Here is a 22194-nt window from a genome sequence, read left to right on the forward strand (position 1 = left end):
TTGAGGAACCTAAATCAATGGTCAACAGCCACACACTGACCCCCCGCATCGGCCGGGCTAGAGTGGGCATCCAGCCAGGACGGGTTGTGCAGGCTCTACGCTCGAGACCTCCAGTGCGCCTCCATGGCCCAGTGTATCCGGTGCCTGCTCCAAGAACCAGGCCTCCAGTATGTCTCCCCAGCCTGGCGAGTCCTGTGCCTGCTCCCAGAACCAGACCTCCTGTATGTCTCCCAAGCCTGGTGAGTCCTGTGCCTGCTCACAGAACCAGGCCTCCTGTATGTCTCCCCGGCCTGGTAAGCCCTGTGGCAGCTCCACGCAGCGACCAGGGTCCCCAGTCCAGGGCCTGCAGCGACGAGGGTCCCCAGTCCGGGGCCAGCAGCAACGAGGGTCCCCAGTCTGGAGCCTCCAGTGGCGAGAGTCCCCAATCTGCGGCCTGCAGCGAGGGTCCCCAGTCCAGAGGCGCCACCAAAGTGTGGGGAGCCAGAGGTGGAGCGGGGTCTGCGTCCCGCACCGGAGCCGCCACCGGAGTAGATGCCCACCCAGACCCTCACGCCCTGGCCATAGAGAGGCTTTTATTCTCTATTTTGGTTAGGCCAGGGTGTGACTAGGGTGGGCATTCTAGTTTCTTTATTTATATGTTTTCTGTTTCTATGTTTTGGCCGGGTATGGTTGTCAATCAGGGACAGCTGTCTAGCGTTGTCTCTGATTTGGAATCATACTTAGGCAGCCTGTTTTGCCACCTTAGTTGTGGGTAGTTGTCTTTGTTAGTGGCCTGTATAGCCCTAGTAAGCTTCATGTTCGTTTTGTTGTTTCTTGTTTTTGTTGGCGACATTCATAATAAAAATAAATGTACGCTCACCACTCTGCACCTTGGTCCGGTCATTTCCCTGACAACTATCGGGACAGTAATGTATTCTCAATTAATTTGGTGATGTTTTTTCACCCAGGTTCAGAGAAATTAGCCATTGAAGTAGCTTGCATTTCCCTGCATAAATTACAAGGTTTTACACACTAGACGCCACTGTCCCTGCTACTGCCACACCCTGAAAGATTTGTTGAAATGAAATGGAATGACCTCACATGTAGGTGGATTTGGTGGCTTATATACAGTACAGTATTTCCAATAGCTTTGTTGTTTCACTTGCATTATGTAAACAAATGCTTACTGAAGAAGGCAACAGAGTAGCTATCACGTTGACAATACAGTATGATTTGGTACACTTTTCCAGAGAACGCCCCCAGCGTAGGGGCACACACTGCATGTATTTTATTGCTTGGATGAATCACAATGTCCCCACACAAATATGCTCTGATCCCTTAGGGCAAGCTTGATCAAATACAAAACACAGTATATTTAGATCTGGTCTAAGACAAAGTATGTGTTATTACTGCAACTGAGAGAGGATCACAACAATACTTTTTTCTAGAAAATAAGACTGAATCAATGTGATAGGTCCCTCAAAATGGTTTCAAGAACTAAACATGTCAACTTCTCCATGATCATAATTCCTGAGTGGAGGAAGTGGGGCTGAAACACAAAGAGTGCTTTGTGATTAAAATGTAATTATGGCATGGCTAACCTTTGCCTGAGACAGACCATGGCTAATCCTGAGGCAAATGTCCTCTTTGAGGTATCATCAATCATGCTGCCGCAACCAAAACAGAGTCCAATATGATTCTAGATCATTGTTTTGACCTCCCGCTTGGACAGTTCACTGTGTAGTAGGCTTGGGAGGTATACCGTATACCGGGGTATTTGGAAATAGCCACGGGATGCTTTTTCAATACTGTCAATAGCAATAAAAAAAATTATTTGAAGTTTTTCAATAAATGTTAATATACTTGTAGCTACTTTTTAAGTAAATACCTGCAGTCAACTTGTGCAATACATTAGGAGATAAAGCAGAATGTGTTCGTTTCACCTGTCACATTATTTTACCATAGTTCCCCAGAACAGTTGAGCCAGTCACATGCTTGCTTGTAAATAGCACAACGGGAGACAGCGGGAGCAGGCGAGTCCAGCTGTGTATTAACAGGCGTCACGTTTTATATTGAAAGTCAGTGTTATATAGTGATCCGGGACATGCCACTAAAGTTTCCTTCACAGAAAATACATTAGTCCAACACATTCTGAAGAAAATATCTTAATTTTCATCAGTGACAACAGAAGTGCAATGCTATTTGGCTGGCAGCCACACAAGTACATGAGCTTAGGGACAGATCGAAATGTGATGGGGGAGGGCTGGTCCAAAATAGGGGAGGGTTGTCAAAATTAAATTTTTGCATTGGGGAGGGTTGTGTGGTTTGTTACTGAGCACAGGGGAAGGCAGTATTGTCACGGGATTCTTCCTGGGAAGGAGAGGAGGACCAAAATGCGGCGTGGTTTGTGTTCATCTTGATATTTAATGACGAAAACACTGAACACTGAAACACACTATACAAAACAATAAACAAATAACGACCGTGAAGCTAAATGAGATCTGTGATGACACAAGCAATCAACATAGACAATCACCCACAAACAAACAGTGAAACCCAGGCTACCTAAGTATGATTCTCAATCAGAGACAACTAATGACACCTGCCTCTGATTGAGAACCATACTAGGCCGAAACATACAAATCCCCAAATCATAGAAAAACAAACATAGACTGCCCACCCCAACTCACGCCCTGACCATACTAAATAATGACAAAACAACGGAAATGAAGGTCAGAACATGACAGTACCCCCCCCCCCAAAGGTGCGGACTCAGGCCGCAAAACCTTAACCTATAGGGGAGGGTATGGGTGGGCGTCTGTCCGCGGTGGCGGCTCTGGCGCGGGACGTGGACCCCACTTCACCATAGTCTTAGTCCGCCTCATTGTCCGCCTCCGTGGCTTCCTAACCACGGCGACCCTTCTAAATGACCCCACTAGACAGAGGGGCAGCTCGGGACAGAGGGGCAGCTCGGGACAGAGGGGCAGCTCGGGACAGAGGGGCGGAAGCTCTGGCGCCTCTGGACTGAGGGGCTCTGGCGCTTCTGGACTGAGGGGCTCTGGCGCCTCTGTCATCAAGGCTACAAGGGTGGCTACTTTGGAGAATCTAAATATATTTTGATTTGTTTAATACTTTTTTGGTAACAACATGATTCCATATGTGTTATTTCATAGTTTTGATGTCTTCACTATTATTCTACAATGTAGAATATAGTAACAAAAAAAAAGAAGAAAAACCCTTGAATGAGTAAGTGTGTCCAAACTTTTGACTGGTACTGAATGCATTTTTTTAACTGACAAATAAAATGAATCAATCAATCCAAACTGTGCAGCGGCCAATTGAGGAATGGAAAGAGCCATCTGTTACAAAACACCAAAACGTTTTCTGATATAAGGAGAATGTCAAGCCCAGCCTTTTGTCGTGACGTTGGACTATTCATTAATATGAAGACTGTTACATAAAATCAATTCTCTGTGTATAATTATTATTACTTGATTAAACTAATCATGTAAACGTTAATTAACTACGAAGTCGGAGCACCACGGGAAAATGTTGTTTAAAGAGTTACTGTCTGCGAGAACCCTACTTTATTGATGAATCAGAAATACACAAATTGGCTCAATTATTTATTTACTAACTAATTAAATAATTACAGAATACACAAATACACACTAACGTTATACAGCAAATAGTCTCTAGATGACTAACAAAATAGGAAAGTTAGGTTATAACACAGTGGCAAATTCAGAGAGAGGAGGGGGAGGAAGGGAGCCAAAGGAGTTACTCTATCTAGCAACATTAATTTATCATGTTCTACAGTGTACATTCAATTGCATTGAGACCATAGAGAATGACAGAGGACTCGTCTTTGTATCTGTCCCATTATGGCGTATGTGAGCGCACGGGCAGTGCCATTGAAGCATTCTACATTTGGGGTAGTGCATTTCATTTTTCTACTACTTCTATGAGTTGGTAAATAAACTGAAAGGGTGCATACTGCCACCTGGAGTTTGTTGTTTGAAGATATAAAGCCAAGGTTGTGGACCAGCAGTTACGGAATGTTTGCTCACGAGCATAATTCATTGGTTGATCCCTCTTGATGACCCGGATGGAATTATGTGATCCTTCCTTAACCCATAGGAAGTCCCACCCAGTTGACTACATAAAAATGGTTAAAGTCCTCAATGTCGCTGCCCATGCTAAAGATGGCTTTTGGGCACTAGATTCCTTTCTCTAGCTCTATGATTGAAACCGCGTGGGTGATGCTTACGATACGATATCTTTTTGAAATTGGCCCTCTCTGCTGTGATCAGGTTACGTAGTATTTTAACTACCACCCTCGCTTCTTCTACTACATAAATTCAATGAGGCCCAGTCATTACTTTTTCATGCTTCAGGTAGTTCAGGTAGTTGGTTAATAAAGATGAACCCTGTTCTGTTCTTGAAACTGTCCACCAGCAAAGAACAATTAATCAAAAGAATTCGTAGAATTCGTCCACTAGAATGGACATGAACATTCTTATGATCAGATAAAGGTCAAGGAGTTGGTCAACCATGGTTTGCTAGTGCTGTGATAAGATCGCGAGTAAAATAATGAATTTGAAGAATATATCTGCACTGTTTGTTAGCTAGCTAGCCAGCCAGTTTTAAAGGAATTATTACATTAATTTGTCAAATTAACTGCCAATATGCGAACATTCCATTCAAACAAAGCAGACAATCCACAGCCATAAACTTTCTGAAATCAGTTGATGATAGGAGGCAACAAGTTGTAAAGGCAACTGTTATGTTTGTTCCTTATATAATGACAAACTGGGGCGTAGGTTTAACTACTTTTAATGAACATATACTTCAGCTAGAAAACTCCATGTTTAGCCATCAAGGCATTCTTCAAACAACTGCCTCCCGCATAGCCTGCTGGGTAACGTAGTCTAAATGTTATTAACACATAACAACACATCTTCTTTCCTTTAAAATAAATACTTTTCTATGTAACTACAGGTCACATCACATCACATTTGTTTACTTAACCTGCATAACATGCAATTTTCAATAACACACATTTCTTTCCCCCCAATTTTTTATCCTTAAAAAAATATATATATTTTTTTCAACTAAATATAGTCTGTTCAACAATTCTCTATTGTGGCCGTGATTCTTTTCACATAAACCAAACATTCAGTCCAGGTGCCCCTTTTTTCAATTTTTTAGCAATTCTCAATAAGCCTTTCAGGGGCTCTGACAGTCCTTTTTGGTAATTCTGCTGAAGTGCTTCCTGAAACAGTTGGACAGCGTTCATTGTCAGTCAGGGTGTTCTGACTGAATTGTCCATTTCTAAAGGCATTTGACGCTTCAGCAGTATCCTCCTGATGATCCTCAGTCCCTTGAGTGAATGGCTGAAGCCTTAGATCAACTCTGTTTCGTCTCATAGGTTCGCGGTGCAACTTCTCTCTGCACACACCCTTGCTGCATCCAGGTTCCTGTAGTGATGTCTCGGAGTCGTACATGATCTCCAGGTTTCAGTTCAGGTAGGTGTCTTGCACTTTTGTTGTGTCGCTGTTTTTGTGTGTCTTTCTGTTTTTCTTTTGCGAGTTTGACTTTGTTTTTCCTTTTTTCCTTTGCGAGTTTGACTTTGAGCACCTCTGGGTGTTAGCAAGTCCTCATGGATGGGTAGGTTGGTTCTGATGCGACGTCCCATCAACATTTGTGCAGGTGAAAGTCTGTTCTGCAGCGGTGCGCTGCAGAACCAACCTGCCTTTTTCATCAGACCTTTGAGGATTTTGTAGGAGGGTCTGTTGGGTACTGGATGAGGCATTAGCGGCTCTGCTTGCTGTTTTGGCCTGTAGGTCAAACACAGTTCACATGAAGCAGTGGTCTGGCTGATTTTCTGGTTCATTCTTGGCCAGTACATTACTTCTCATGCTCGTCGTTTGCATTTTTCCCTCACCCAAGTGGCCCTCGTGTATTTTCTGTAGCATTTCTTTACGTAGTGTCATGGGGATGACAATCTTGTTGCCTTTGAGCACTATGCCATCCACAACGGTGAGCTCTGCTCTGCACATCCAGTAATCCTGTATTCTCCTTGGACAGTTGTTTTTCTGTGTGGGCCATCCTATCAGTGTTGTTTCTTTCAACTCTGTCATTGTTTGGTCAGCTGCGGTCTCTCTTTTGATCTGCTCCATTCTCTCAGAAGACACAGGAAGTGATGCAACAATCATGTCGACGTAGGCCTGAATCTCAGTGTTTTTCTGTGTGTCGAAGCTCTCCTTGTCGACTGCTCGAGAAAGAGTGTCGGCGGCGAACGGGGTATAGATCGTCTTCACATCATACTTTTGCAGTCTGATCAACATTCTCTGGATTCTCATTGGACAATCATTCAGGGGCTTAGACATGATTGACAACGAAGTCTCGTCCGTAGACGTATTGGTGAAACCTTTCGCAAGTGTATGTGCTTGCCAGTAGTTCTTTCTCTATTTTGTGCATACCTTGTCTCTGCGCCTGTCAAGGCTCTGGACGCATAAGCGACGGGTTGCCATGTGTCGTCATGCTGTTGCAGAAGAACTGCTCCCAGGACAAACTGTGACGCGTCTGCAGAAATCCTTGTGCTTTTCTCTGGATCATAGAACCTGAGCACGGGCTCTTCTGTGATTGTCTTCTTTAGGTTTTTGAAGCAGTTTTCCTGTTCATGGGAACATTCCCATTCATTCTTCTGTTCCAGAAGACATGAGTGGAGCGGACTGTGCTGACAGTTGAGGTATGAACTTTGCAAGGTAGGTGATCATGCCCATGAAGCATCTCACATCATCCTTGTTCTTCGGGCACTCCATGTTGTTGATGGCTGATGTTTTCCTCGGGTCTGGTTTGACTCCGTCCTCTGAAAGTACATCTCCCACGAAGGTAAGCGTTTTCACACCAAACTTGCATTTGTCCCTGTTTAGTTTTAGGTTGACTCTCCGTGTCAGGTCCAGCACTTGTCTCACTCTCGCATCGTGTTCTTCTTTTGTGGACCCCAGACGATGATGTCATCCATCATAGTCTCCACTCCTGGAATGTGCTCGAAGATCATGTGGATTGTCTTGTGGTAGACCTCTGGCGCAGAGAGAATCCCATATGGTAGACAAAGAAATCTGTACCTGCCCTCAGGTGTGTTGAATGAGCATAGCCTTGAGCTTGCATCGTCTAGCTTCATTTGCCAGAATCCTGATGAGGCATCAAGCTTACTGAACCACTTTGCTCCAGCAAACTGCGACATTATCTCTTCTCTGGTTGGCAACTTGAAATGCTCTCTCTTGATTGCTTTTTTCATCCATTTTTGTGATGACGTCCATCTTTTCCATGCGTCCGAGTTCCTCTTGCGCTTTTTCCTCAGTGCAAATGGAACTTTTCTCCATGCATGCACAACTGGAGTAATTTTGTGATCAGTACATTTTGTGTTCTCCTGGTAAACATCCAAGACCCTCAAACCCATCCTCATACTCAGCTAGTATTGATTCTTGGTCATTTTCAGTCTGTGATGTCACTACATACACTCTTTTCAACAAATTGAGCTTTTCACGTGCATTGATTCCTAGAATAGGCTGTACACTCTTTTCCACAATCAGCAGCTGTGCTCTGAACTGTTTTCTTTGTGCTGTAAAGTTACTATGTATGACTGGTACGTTCTCCCCAGTATAACCAGTAACCTTAATTTTCACTGGGTGTATTTTGCTCTTCACCTTCAGTGTTTTGTAGTCATCCAGAGATAACAGGTTTACCTGTGCTCCAGTAACAAGCTTGAATGGTATTATAGTTTCATTCACTGGTTCACTGGTGGTTTCAGCTGCTCGACACATATTCATTGCTTTTTCCAAAGTTAAATCTTGCTCACGCAGCAATCTCTCACGCAGCAGTCTTTCACTAGTGAGTCTTTCAGATTTTCAAATTCATATGTTCTGCTCAGTGTGTTCAGCTCAGCCAAATACTGGTCAAAACTGACTCCCTGTCTCTGATCATGAGAGAAAAACTTGTATCTCTCAAAAGTGACGTTTGGTACAAAGTACTCCTCAAATTTAGCCATTAGCACAGTCAATGTCAAGTTTGCCTCGTCTTGTTGAAAGCTATTGTAAATGTCCAATCCATCCACTCCAATAACATGCAGAAAAATGGAAGCTTTCAATTTGTCATCATCTCCCCCTGCACCACTGGCTGCTAGGTAGATATTGAATCTCTGCTTGAAACGTTTCCAATTGTCAGCTAAATTGCCTGTTAACTGCATAGGAGTAGGAGGACTAAGCCTATCCATGACGGAGAACAGGAACAGTGTCAATTTCTCTTACTTCATTCAGTATGTTGCTCATCAACTTGCTCGTCAACAGATTCCAATGCAGCCTCGGTCTCGCTGCTGTCACTCTAGCTGCTGCGCCTCGTTGTCCTCGCTCTTGCAAGCTAGCATCTTCGACTACTCACGTCACTTGACTTGTGGTAGAATGTTCAATTTTCGTTGCAGAAATGTGCAGTTACTCCTTTCTTTTCTCTGTCTCTTCATAGCGACTACCAATCTGACACCATATTATGTTTGTTCCTTATATAAATGACAAACTGGGGCATACGTTTAACTACTTTTAATTAACATGTACTTCAGCTAGAAAACTCCATATTTAGCCATGCAAGGCATTCTTCAAACAGCTGCCTCCCGCATAGCCTCATGGGTAACGTAGTCTAAATGTTATTAACACATATCAACACATCAACAAGTACTGATATTGTATCATATAATAGCACTGACAGCTTTTAAAGAAAACAAAAATGTAGACATACATGGTCTGTTTACATATATTTTAGAAGCTATTTATGTCACACCCTGATCTGTTTCACCGGTCTTTGTGATTGTCTCCACCCCCCTCCAGGTGTCACCCATCTTCCCTATTATCCCCTGTGTATGTATACCCGTGTTCTCTGTTTGTCTGTGCCAGTTCGTCTTGTTTGTCAACCAACGTTTTTGTGTCAGCTCCTGCTTTTCCCCAGTCTCTTTTCTCGTTCTCCTGGTTTTTGACCCTTGCCTGTCCTTACCCTGTACCCACCCGCCTGACCACTCTGCCTGACCCTGACTGCCGTCCTGTACCTTTGCCCCACCTCTGGATTACCAATCTCTGCCTGACCTGACCCTGAGCATGCCTGCCATCCTGTACCTTTTCCCCTGCTGCTGTAATAAACATTGTTACTTCGACACGGTCTGCGTCTGGGTCTTGATACCTGATCATTTATGCAGATTTGTTTAATAAAACCTGTATTCTTGAAAATATAAATACTTATAAACGTATAAAATATTTGAACTATTTATATGACAATATTTTACGTTGACAATAGTTGTATTACACAATTTCTGATATCACATACTCACATTATTTTAAAAATGACAAGTAAAATCAGGATTCTACCTCTACTACCATTCATTCCAATTAGTGTCATGTCTACTCCTGTTCCTCTCATCTGACGTCGCTGGTATACTAACCACCGGTCCTGGGATCCATCATTACGCACACCTTGCGTCTATCATTATGCACGCTTACAGATCATTATGATACTCACCTGGACTCCATTACCTTCCTGATTACCTCCCCTTTATCTGTCACTCTCTTGGGTTCCTTCCTCAGTCAGTTTTGTTTCTGTGTTCATGCATTATTGCCACTGTTATGTTGTCTCGTTTCATGAAACGTTTCACCTCCACCTGCTTCTAGACTCACAGCGTCTCTGTCCACTGTCAAAAGGAGCAGGCAGACCGCCACTGCACTGCGACTCCTGTGTTTCACCCTGGGGACCGGGTCTGGCTTTCTACCAGGAACCTCCCACTACGCCTCCCCTGCAATAAACTGAGCCCCAGGTGGGTAGTCTATGTTCTTTTTTCTATGTTGTGGTTTTGTGTTTGGCCTGGTATGGTTCTCAATCAGAGGCAGGTGTCGTTCATTGTCTCTGATTGAGAATCATACTTAGGTAGCCTTTTCCCACCAGTGTGGTGTGGGTGATTATTTCCTGTTCTGTTTTTCTTCACCGTACAGGGCTGTTCGTTTGTCGTTTGTTTTTTTTCCAGTGTTCAGTTGTTTCATTAAAGAATATGAACACTTACCACGCTGCACATTGGTCCTCCTCTTCTTCCACCCACGACGAGCGTTACATATACACAACCGTTCAAAAGTTTGGGGTCACTTAGAAATGTCCTTGTTTTTTAAAGAAAAGCACTTTTTGTTAATTAAAATAACCCCAAATTGATCAGAAATACAGTGTAGACATTGTTAATGTTGTAAATGACTATTGTAGCTTTATTTTTTTATGGAATATCTACAGAGGCCCATTATCAGCAACCATCACTCCTGTGTTCCAGTGGCACGTTGTGTTAGCTAGTCCAAGTATATAATTTAAAAGGCTAATTGATCGTTAGAAAACAATTTTGCAATTATGTTAGCACAGCTGAAAACTGTGGTGCTGATTAAATAAGCAATCAAACTGGCCTTCTAGGCAGAGTTCCTCTGTCCAGTGTCTGTTATTTTTTCCATCTTAATATTTTATTTTTATTGGCCAGTCTGAGATATGGCTTTCTTTGCAACTCTGCCAAGAAGGCCAGAATCCCGGAGTCACCTCTTCACTGACGTTGAAACTGGTGTTTTGCAGGTACTATTTAATGAAGCTGCCAGTTGAGGACTTGTGAGGCATCTGTTTCTCAAACTAAACACTATAATATACTTATCCTCTTGCTCAGTTGTGCAACCGGGCCTCCCTCTCCTCTTTCTATTCTGGTTAGCGACAGTTTGCGCTGTTCTGTGAAGGGAGTAGTACACATCGTTGTACAAGATCTTCAGTTTCTTGGCAATTTCTCACATGGAATAGCCTTCATTTCTCAGAACAAGAATAGACGGGTGAGTTTCAGAAGAAAGTGCTTTGTTTCTGGCCATTTCTGGGTTTATTTGATATTTTCCTGGCTTTCCACAAGGCCAAATACAATCATGTAACTCCATTCAGATTGGGATCTGTTTTAGGTAATCCACTTCATCCTGAAACAGTGCAATCCTGCCACCATGTGGAAGAAAATCTATAATACGCAAAGACAGTGCATACTATACCATACCACTGGGCCATTCCAATTCTGATTAGTTCAAATAGCGCTGCAATATTTGAGACTTCCTGCATGCAAGCCATACAGTACAGAGATCAAAGAGCAAGAAAACCTCACATGATCAGAGGAAACAAACTAACTATTTCCATCCTTATTGAAAATGCATTGTTTTTGGTCACTCTATGAAAGAGAACCTGCTCCTCAGGTGCCCATTATGCACATGATTTTATAAATAAACCAAATAATGTTCCTCTAAAACAATTTGAAGCACCTTAAACCAGAACACCTACTTTCCTGTAATACTTCCCTTTTTAGATGTTCACCTAGTTATTTCCCTGATTTGACTATAATTAATCTCTTCAGTGCGGTCGGTCAGACGAGAGGAAATTACTTTGGAGGGACTTAGTGAGCCCTGACACTGGGGACTCCCCTGTTTTATCTCTGGCCTCTCAGACGGAGATAGGGATGGAGCAGGGAGCTAAATTAATTTTCCTGTGTTGTCTCATTAGCTGGAGCCCTGGGGTAAGCTGTGCTCCATGGAGATGCCATTGGAGAAGGAGACAGAGAGACAGAGACAGAGAAAAAAGAGAGCTTAGTCAGGGGCAGTGTGCTCAGAAGATGGCTTCTCCTTTACAGGCCTGGATGAGGACAGTAGAGTTCACTAAGGGTTCAGTATTGGAGGTGTTTAATCAAATGTGCAGTGCAATCAATCATAAACATTTCAATGCAAAAAATATTTAGTTGGTTGGATGTCTCACAAGATGCTTCAAACTGCTGCCAAGCAAAACTGATATTTTCCAAGTGATAGCACCTGACTGAACAGGGCACTAGCAAGAAACACCTTCATGTGACATACGAAAAACAAATGTCATCATGCCATCTGGTCTGCACTGAGTGGTTTGGGGTGGAGACACACACCGGACACACACCCGGGCACGCACCCACATACACACTGTGACGGCAAGGCACATCTCCAGACCCATCATGACATATGACGGCCTCGTGACAGTAATGTTGCTAAACTCCGGCAATTCTATCCAATAACCAATGCAGTGAATATTGCCATCCTTCCGTGCCCTATTTTGTCAACAGGGCTGAACACAGCAACAGCATTCTCAGTAATTCCAGGATGCTGTATATATCAGAGGGCTTTTGTGATGAGGATGATCTGGATATTTCCTGGTTGCTAAAATTGTAATAGTTTCCTAATTTCAGTTTGTGACAAAACAAGCAAATACAGTGTAGAGAATTACCATCTAAACCGCTGTGAAATATACGTTCCATAACCAAACATATTGTATTTTCAGCTGTTTGAAGCTGGTGTACAAAACAGAAAGTAAAAGACTAAAAAACAAAACATAAGCATGAGAAGAATAGAAATAGCGTAAATTGAACAGATCTACCGATTCTGAGACTTGCTTTCAATGAGAATGACAGATCTATAACTCCCATTTCCATGTGAAGTTGGTCGGGTCTCCCAAAAAGTCATATATTGCAGCTTTAAGACTCAAGGGAGGAGTATTATACCAGACTAGCTAAGCAGATCAATTATCATCAATATCATATTAGATTTTCTAGTGATTACATCAAATCAACTTGTTATACAGTATAGGCCTAGCTACAACTGCTGGAATCAGTGTATCTATCCATTGTGGGCAGACTGAAAATGTCTTAGGCGACAAAGCTGTCAAAAATGGAATCTTGGAAGAGCCTAGGGCTACCACGGTGAGCTCGAGGTCAGTAAGAAAGCATTATTCCAGCTGAAGGCACTTCTCTGGTGCTGTATAAGAGGGAGTTACATATCCAAAGAGCAAGACAAGAGCAGTGTGTGTCTATGTGTCGGTCTGTGGTCCTGTATGGAGTAATGGGGTCCAAGAGAGACTATCCTGTAACTGTGTATTGGCCTTTGGGGAGGATTCAGGGCCTAAGGTGCCTGGAGGGAAAGAAAAGCAGTAGTGCCGCAGCCCTAGCCCAGGGCCTGGTCTGCCTGTGAAACCTTAGCTACAGCACTGCTCATGGCCCAGATATGGGAAACTCAATGTGATGTTTAACCCAGATGTGAAGACAAGGATGCACACAGGACACCCAAGTATGGGGTTGGGAGCTTAGTGATTTGTAATCTGGGGACAGCAAAATCAGCCAGATCTTTGACTGAAATTACAGTGAGCATAGTACTTAAGCAATACTCCATATCTATGTATAAGACGTTTCCATCTGGTACCACAAATAACAAGGCTGGCCAAAAAGGCCTCTGGGCTTTCCAGTTGCCAGCACTCACAGGGAATAGCAGAGAGGGATTTGGGCCCATAAAGCTTCATGCAGATGAGTTCCAGAAAGATTTGCTTTATTCTGCCCACGTATGCCAGACCAGGGCCCCAATGCAAATGAAAAAGCCTCCAAAAAGCCTGCTCCGTTTAATCTGCCTTCACTCTCGCATAATGAAACATTTACATTAAAATATAGGCAAGGCAATCCACAGCTTTCATTTCTCCCTGTAAGCAAAAATCAGCCACACTCACTGGCCATAAGGGACTCTGCATCGCCTTGCTTTTGAAAATACATTTAAAATGTGCCAGGCTGCTTTGATCTTGGCGGTGGATTGAGATAATCAGAGGGAACTGGTGCAGTAGATCTCACGGGGATAAAAACATTAAATGAATCCCTTTACCAGGGCTCCGATCAGCCTCATCTACTAGCACAGCTTTGATTATCCTCATTAGGAGGCATGTCAACAGAGAGAGACTAGAGCTGGGAACTGTTCCTTGGGAGAAAGAAAGGCCATTGGCCTAGTCCTTAGTCAACTAAAGAAGACGTTGGAATTACTTGCTCTCTGCTGACCTTTTCATTGACTTACCACATTATGTTTGTTTGATAAGCCTGTGGTGTTAAAATCAAAAGCACCATACATCTAAAATGCGATGGGGGTCATCACTGTCGGTTCACCTGACAGGTACATGACACCCTGTGCCTTCTGTGAGCCGGATGGCACTGCAATCGCTAGTCCTTCTTCAAGGCACTCAGAATCACATTTATTCGCCAAATACATTTGCTTGTTCAGGATTTTCATATGGTAAATTGGTGCAGCCACAATAAACATAATACACAGACAGACAGACAAACAAACAGAATATATGGACAAGATGTATTGACACAGAGTAGCTACAGTATGTACACAATGAACACCAGGCTAAAAACTACAGACTACGCTATAAACTTGAACAGAGCTCAGTGGGAACATACAGTATAGGCTAGAAATGATTGATGGCATCAAGCATAATGTACAGGGGGCTTGAATGAGGGATGGAGAGTGAGGATGGATGGCCAAAGGGGAGATGGTGGGTATTTGTGAGAGATGATTATTTCTGTCATTTCCGTTATTGTGTGCGCTTTGTTCCATCTGCTGCTTATGGGAACAAGATGTAATCTTTCCAATCAGCCTCCTGCTGTTTCAGAGGGAAGCTGTCTGGAAATCATATCAAACTTCCATGAATATAAATAGCTCTGGAGTCTAAATGTATTCATACCGTACACATCAGTATTCTCCACATATCAGCAAGCATGCAGGAAAATGTAAATAATGCACAGTACACTATCATTATATCTTCCACGACTAGCTACAATAAGACAAAGCAGTAACTAACAGCAGAGGAAAAGAGGATAATAATATTAGATTAGCATACTATAAAACATACGCCTAAAACTTAATGGATCACTGCTCCAAAAACACACAGCTCCAAAAATGATACTGCACATCTTCAGTATCCACACTAGTCATTACATCACCCTTGGCTGTAGTAAGTCCTGATTCCTCCCATTCTAAATGAGTGGCTGGAATAAAGCAGTCATACATATTCATCCATCTGGAACCAGGAATAGACTAGTGTTACAAGGCAGAGCCAGATGAATTCTTTATTACTGTTTCCCTGTAGTATATAAATCAGCTACCTGAAAGGCAAGTGAAAATGAAACCGCACGACCAAGCAGAGCAGTGGAGAGATGATGGACACACCCACTGGATGGCCACAGTAACGGTGTATCAATGAGTGTATCAATGAGTGTATCACTTACACGGTTACATAAATAGATGAATATAATAGTTGACATGCTTTACAAGAAGAACAATGTCCCTAATAATCCTGTTTACATGGACACATCTAAAATCAGGCTACCTGATGGGACTTTGATAAATGCATAAAATCTCAAATCAAAATAAACTTTCTATCACAGCACCATCTCATTTTGGGATGCCTATTTCATTGTGTTAGGACATATAAAGTTTGTATGTGAAAACTATTTCTAAGATACATACTTTCAGTTGTTCTGAACTCACTTCACTCGTGCTAAAGAGGGAGGCTCGCTCGGCTGGTGCTAGCACATGTGCAGATCAAATACACAGCTGGAACTCCGATTAAAGTGTTTACATGTACTAATAATTTGAAAGATTGCTCAGAAAAACTTAAAGGTAAATGCTTACTTCGATTATGAACCTATGCCAATTAAGATAAGCAAAGTAAGGGGTTTACATGACTAATGCCACATTCGGCCTACTGACATAATCATCTTAATATTGAATTATTACTGTGCATGTATGGGAAAGGATGATCCATTCTCTCCCTCCTATTATCACATACTCCTTTTACCCCCAACCTGTCTTATCGCATTTCCCTACGTCCATTCACTTATTTACATTTATTTGACTTTCTCTCTCATGGTCAACAGGTGTGTTATACCAATCAAATAGAAAAAACATCAAAGCTTGGAATGCAAAAAAAGCAGGTAGAGATCCCCTAGAACTCTAAGCCAAAAGGACAAAACCCTCTTAATTACATTTTATAGCCAGAATAACTGAAGAAAAGGTTTGACATTTTCCTGTTAATACAGATAGGAGTACAGAAGCCTGACAACTGACAATCACTTTCCTACTGTAGCTCTGTGCCATGACATGCAGTCTCCTGTAGTAAAACAATGCCACCATCTCTTCCTCTCAAGGGCAGGTTCAACACAGTGTTACGGGGACCATCACACATCCGTCTAGTAAATGGGTTATAGTGACAACAGAACTATAGCTCAAGAAGGTCACCCATGAAACATCATACAACTGGTTACTCATACATGCTGTATCTGCGCAATACGATTCAGTATTGTGTATGCATGCCTGAGTGAGTATGAATGACAACTGGATGGCCACAGAGTGACCCTACTTTTCAGCAAAAGCTTTTTCTTTAGTATTCCTATTAGGCTGATGCCTTTTAACACAGTAACACAGGGCTGTGTAATCGGGCTGTGACACAGTTGTCATACATCATTGTTGCTCAGATAGTCAGCGGACAGACAGACTGGTGGCAGTAGGCCTAGAGGCATGATACTGTACATGGCCACAGAGATGGAGTGATTCTTAATAGCCAGGTTACCCAGAGACCACCAGGCCTGTTAAGCACCACCGCCACTCATATTAGACAAAGATTCATGTAGATCAGGATTGTCCCAAGTGACACCTCTAGTAGACACCATTTAGCAAGTACCCCAACTGCAATTCCGAAGACATATTACTTTTGATAGAGCAATCTTGTTACGCCATACTGTGTTATGTTGACTGAGTACATTTCTCGAAGGGGCCATTTTTCTATCTAATTGTTCATCAAGAACTAAACACACTATAGTCTGGTACTTGGTGCAACTGGATAAGGAGGGGGACCCAAGTGAGCATTAAATTAACTTGCTTTGCTCTCTGGAAATCCCATCCATCTCTGGCCTATCAATGACACAACTGCACCTTGGCTTTAGCGTGATTAAAGTCTTTGCACCCCCCGTTTATGGCCGTCATTTACTTTGCAGTGTTATCAAATGTGCATCTAAAGCAGCATCATAGGTTCTGTGGTGTTTTATCCATATAAAAAACATTGCAAATAAATCCAGACTCAATAGCCTCTCCCCACATGAAGTTTACTACAATAACATCTTACATTACAGACATTGAGGTAATCATCACAAGCTGTGAGGTAACTAGGGTTTCAAAGCTACTGGTAATTTACCATTTTTTTTTGCAATTAACAGAAATTCTATGGCAATCTATTGTAACTTCCGTAATCTATGGTTGAATAACTTTTTTTTGTATTATTCATATACAGTAATAATTTGTTATATCTATGTTCATATTGTCCATGAGTTTCTAGTAGATAGCTTATACTGTATAGAATTTTTTTTTATTTCACCTTTATTTAACCAGGTAGGCCAGTTGAGAACAAGTTCTCATTTACAACTGCGACCAGGCCAAGACAAAGCAAAGCAGTGCGACAAAAACAACAACACAGAGTTACACATAAACAAACGTACGGTCAATAACACAATAGAAAAATGTATGTACAGTGTGTGCAAATGTAGAAGAGTAGGGAGGTAAGGCAATATATAGGCCATAGAGGCCTATATAGCATTAACACTGGAGTGATAGATGTGCAGATGATGATGATGTGCAAGCAGAAATACTGGGGTGCAAAAGAGCAAGAGGGTAATAATATACTCATGAGGTAGTTGGGTGTGCTATTTACAGATTCACTGTACCTGTACACAGCCATCGGTAAGCTGCTGTGACAGCTGATGCTTAAAGTTAGAGAGGGAGATATAAGACTCCACCTTCAGTGATTTTTGCAATTCGTTCTAGTCATTGGCCGCAGAGAACTGGAAGAAAAGGCGGCCAAAAGGAAGTGTTGGCTTTGGGGATGGCCAGTGAAATATACCTACTGGAGCGCTATGGTGTTGCTATGGTGACCAGTGAGCTGAGATAAGGCGGGGCTTTACCTAGCAAAGACGTATAGATGACCTGGAGCCAGTGGGTTTGGCAATGAATATGTAGTGAGGGCTAGCCAACAAGAGGATACAGGTCGCAGTGGTGGGTAGTATATGGGGCTTTGCTGACAAAACAGATGGCACTGTGATAGACTACATGTTGCGAAATAGGAAACCGATTCTAGATTTAATTTTGGATTGGAGATGCTTAATGTGAGTCTGGAAGGAGCGTTTACAGTCTAACCAGACACCTAGGTATTTGTAGTTGTACACATATTCTAAGTCAGAACCGTCCAGAGTAGTGATGCTAGTCGGGCGGGAGGGTGCGGGCAGCGATCAGTTGAAGAGCATGCACTTAGTTTTACTAGCATTTAAAAGCAGTTGGAGGCCACGGAAGGACTGTTGTATGGCGTTGAAACTCGTTTGGAGGTTTGTTAGCACAGTGTCCAAATAAGGGCCAGATGTATACAGAATGATGTCGTCTGCGTAGACGTGGATCAGAGAATCACCAGCAGACATCATATTAATCAAAGTGGAGGAATCAAATCAAATCAAATTTTATTTGTCACATACACATGGTTAGCAGATGTTAATGCGAGTGTAGCGAAATGCTTGTGCTTCTAGTTCCGACAATGCAGTAATAACCAACAAGTAATCTAGCTAACAATTCCAAAACTACTACACAAGTGTAAGGGGATAAAGAATATGTACATAAAGATATATGAATGAATGAGTGATGGTACAGAGCGGCAAAGGCAAGATACAGTAGATGGTAGAGTGCAGTATATACATATGAGATGAGTATGTAAACAAAGTGGCATAGTTAAAGTGGCTAGTGATACATGTATTACATAAAGATGCAGTAGATGATATAGAGTACAGTATATACGTATACATATGAGATGAATAATGTAGGGTATGTAAACATTATATTAGGTAGCATTGTTTAAAGTGGCTAGTGATATATTTTACATCATTTCCCATCAATTCCTATTATTAAAGTGGCTGGAGTTGAGTCAGTGTGTTGGCAGCAGCCACTCAATGTTAGTGGTGGCTGTTTAACAGTCTGATGGCCTTGAGATAGAAGCTGTTTTTCAGTCTCTCGGTCCCAGCTTTGAGAGAGAGACTCTCAGATGAAATTGTGTCTGGTACATCAGATTGTCCACAGTATGGTCCCCAGGTACCTATGTAACTACTTGGTCCGGGATAACCATAACTATTCCACTACAATGAGTGAAACTAACCGTGTTCCTTTTAGATTTAAAAGTGGTTTGGGGTAAGAAACTGTTTTATACTCATCTGCCATTCTTTGGAATAGTCTTCCAAAGAATTTGAAACTTATAACCTCAGTAGGTAGGTTCAAGTTCTCACTGAAAAAAGTGCTAAATAGTAGCATGTCTCAAAAGTGAGTCGTAAGATTATAGTACGTGACTGAGAAGGAAATGGATAGCATATGGTCTGCCTTTTGGTGCCTGTTGTTTATCATATTGTGAATGTCTTGTATATATTAGGGATTTATTGTGTTATATATTAAGGCTGTGTGAGAGGAGGGAGATGTCCTTTCCATAGTTGTTCATTAGGAAAAGGAATTGTACTAATTATCTCATGTTATGAAACAAACAGCAATTGTGTCTGTCGTTGTCTGTTGCCCCCTTCCCTCTTCAAAAGGACCACAATGGAAATAAGCTTAAGCTTTATTGTGTTATCCTTGATGATTTTCTTAAATTGTATGTGAAGGTGTCACTGGCTGGAGCGCCCTTATGTACAGTGGGGCAAAAAAGTATTTAATCAGCCACCATTTGTGCAAGTTCTCCCACTTAAAAAGATGAGAGAGGCATGTAATTTTCATCATAGGCACACTTCAACTATGACAGACAAAAGGAGAAAAAAAATCAAGAAAATCATATTGTAGGATTTTTAATGAATTTGCAAATTATGGTGGAAAATAAGTATTTGGTCAATAACAAAAGTTAATCTCAATACTTTGTTATATACCCTTTGTTGGCAATGACAGAGGTCAAACGTTTTCTGTAAGTCTTCACAAGGTTTTCACACACTGTTGCTGGTATTTTGGCCCATTCCTCCATGCAGATCTCCTCTAGAGCAGTGATGTTTTGGGGCTGTTGCTGGGCAACACGGATTTTCAACTCCCTCCAAAGATTTTCTATTGGGTTGAGATCTGGAGACTGGCTAGGCCACTCCAGGACCTTGAAATGCTTCTTATGAAGCCACTCCTTCGTTGTCCGGGCGGTGTGTTTTGGATCATTGTCATGCTGAAAGACCCAGCCACGTTTCATCTTCAATGCCCTTGCTGATGGAAGGATGTTTTCAGTCAAAATTTCACGATACCTGGCCCCATTCATTCTTTCCTTTACACGGATCAGTCGTCCTGGTCCCTTTGCAGAAAAACAGCCCCAAAGCATGATGTTTTCGACCCCCATGCTTCACAGTAGGTATGGTGTTCTTTGGATGCAACTCCGCATTCTTTGTCCTCCAAACACGACGAGTTGAGTTTTTACCAAAAAGTTATATTTTGGTTTCATCTGAAAATATGACATTCTCCCAATCTTCTTCTGGATCATCCACATGCTCTCTAGCAAACTTCAGACGGGCCTGGATATGTACTGGCTTAAGCAGGGGGACACATCTGGCACTGCTGGATTTGAATCCCTGGCGGCGTAGTGTGTTACTGATGGTAGGCTTTGTTACTTTGGTCCCAGCTCTCTGCAGGTCATTCACTAAGTCCCCCCGTGTGGTTCTGGGATTTTTGCTCACCGTTCTTGTGATCATTTTGACCCCACGGGGTGAGATCTTGCGTGGAGCCCCAGATCGAGGGAGATTATCAGTGGTCTTGTATGTCTTCCATTTCCTAATAATTGCTCCCACAGTTGATTTCTTCAAACCAAGCTGCTTACCTATTGCAGATTCAGGCTTCCCAGCCTGGTGCAGGTCTACAATTTTGTTTCTGGTGTCCTTTGACAGCTCTTTGGTCTTGGCCATAGTGGAGTTTGGAGTGTGACTGTTTGAGGTTGTGGACAGGTGTCTTTTATACTGATAACAAGTTCAAACAGGTGCCATTAATACAGTGGAGGACAGAGGAGCCTCTTAAAGAAGAAGTTACAGGTCTGTGAGAGCCAGAAATCTTGCTTGTTTGTAGGTGACCAAATACTTATTTTCCACCATAATTTGCAAATAAATTCATTAAAAATCCTACAATGTGATTTTCTGGAGAAGAAAAATCTCATTTTGTCTGTCATAGTTGAAGTGTACCTATGATGCAAATTACAGGCCTCTCTCATCTTTTTAAGTGGGAGAACTTGCACAATTGGTGGCTGACTAAATAATTTTTTTGCCCCACTATATGTACTTTGGTCTAATAAATTAAAACCATCAATTCAAGAGAAAATATCCTAATTAATTAAAAAAGCATCTAATTAACAATGATTTCATTTTCAGTTATCGCTGCAACTTGCCCAACTATCGCATTTTTCACAACTGCCACCATTTTGACAACAAAACATTGAAAATAAATACATATTGACATAGAAAAAAAAAGTGTGTAAAAAAATAAAGGATATTGCATACTGAAACCCTCATATTAAACACCAATGGTATTCACTAAGTTGATGGTTTATATTTAGGATAATGTTTTACAGCTTTTTCGCACCAAAAAAAAAGTGTCAAGGTTAGCCAGTTTGGATTTGGCTTCACTCCTATCACAACACATCAAGAGAAATAAGTCATTGACAGAAACAACTTGATGTTACTAGATGCTACAGCACTGTTGGAGTTAGAAACACAATCATTTCGTAACACCCAAAATAACATCTGCTAAACACGTGTATGTGACTAATAAAATTTGATTTGATTTGATTTGACTTGGGAGCTAGGCCTACCCACTGGGGATCTAGGCCCAGCCAATCAGAATGAGTTTCTCCCCACAGAAGGGGTTTATTACAGACATAAATACTCCTCAGTTTCATCAGCTGTCCAGGTGGCTGGTCTCAGACGATCCGGAAAGTGAAGAAGCCAGATGTGGAGGTCCTGGGCTGGCTTGGTTACATGTGGTTGTGAGGCCAGTTGGACATACTGCCAAATTCTCTAAAATGACGTTGGAGGCGGCATTTGATAACTTGAGACATCAAAATTTGAGACATCAGTGGCATTGTGTTGTATGACAAAACTGCACATTTTAGAGTGGCCTTTTATTGTCCCCAGCACAAGGTGCACCTGTGTAATGGTCATGCTGTTTAATCAGCTTCTTGATATGCCACACCTTTCAGGTGGATGGATTATCTTGGCAAAGGAGGAATGCTTCCTAACAGGGATGTAAACAAATTTGTGCA

The sequence above is a fragment of the Oncorhynchus clarkii genome, chromosome 24 (genome assembly GCF_045791955.1).
Source record: "Oncorhynchus clarkii lewisi isolate Uvic-CL-2024 chromosome 24, UVic_Ocla_1.0, whole genome shotgun sequence".
Taxonomy (NCBI): domain Eukaryota; kingdom Metazoa; phylum Chordata; class Actinopteri; order Salmoniformes; family Salmonidae; genus Oncorhynchus; species Oncorhynchus clarkii.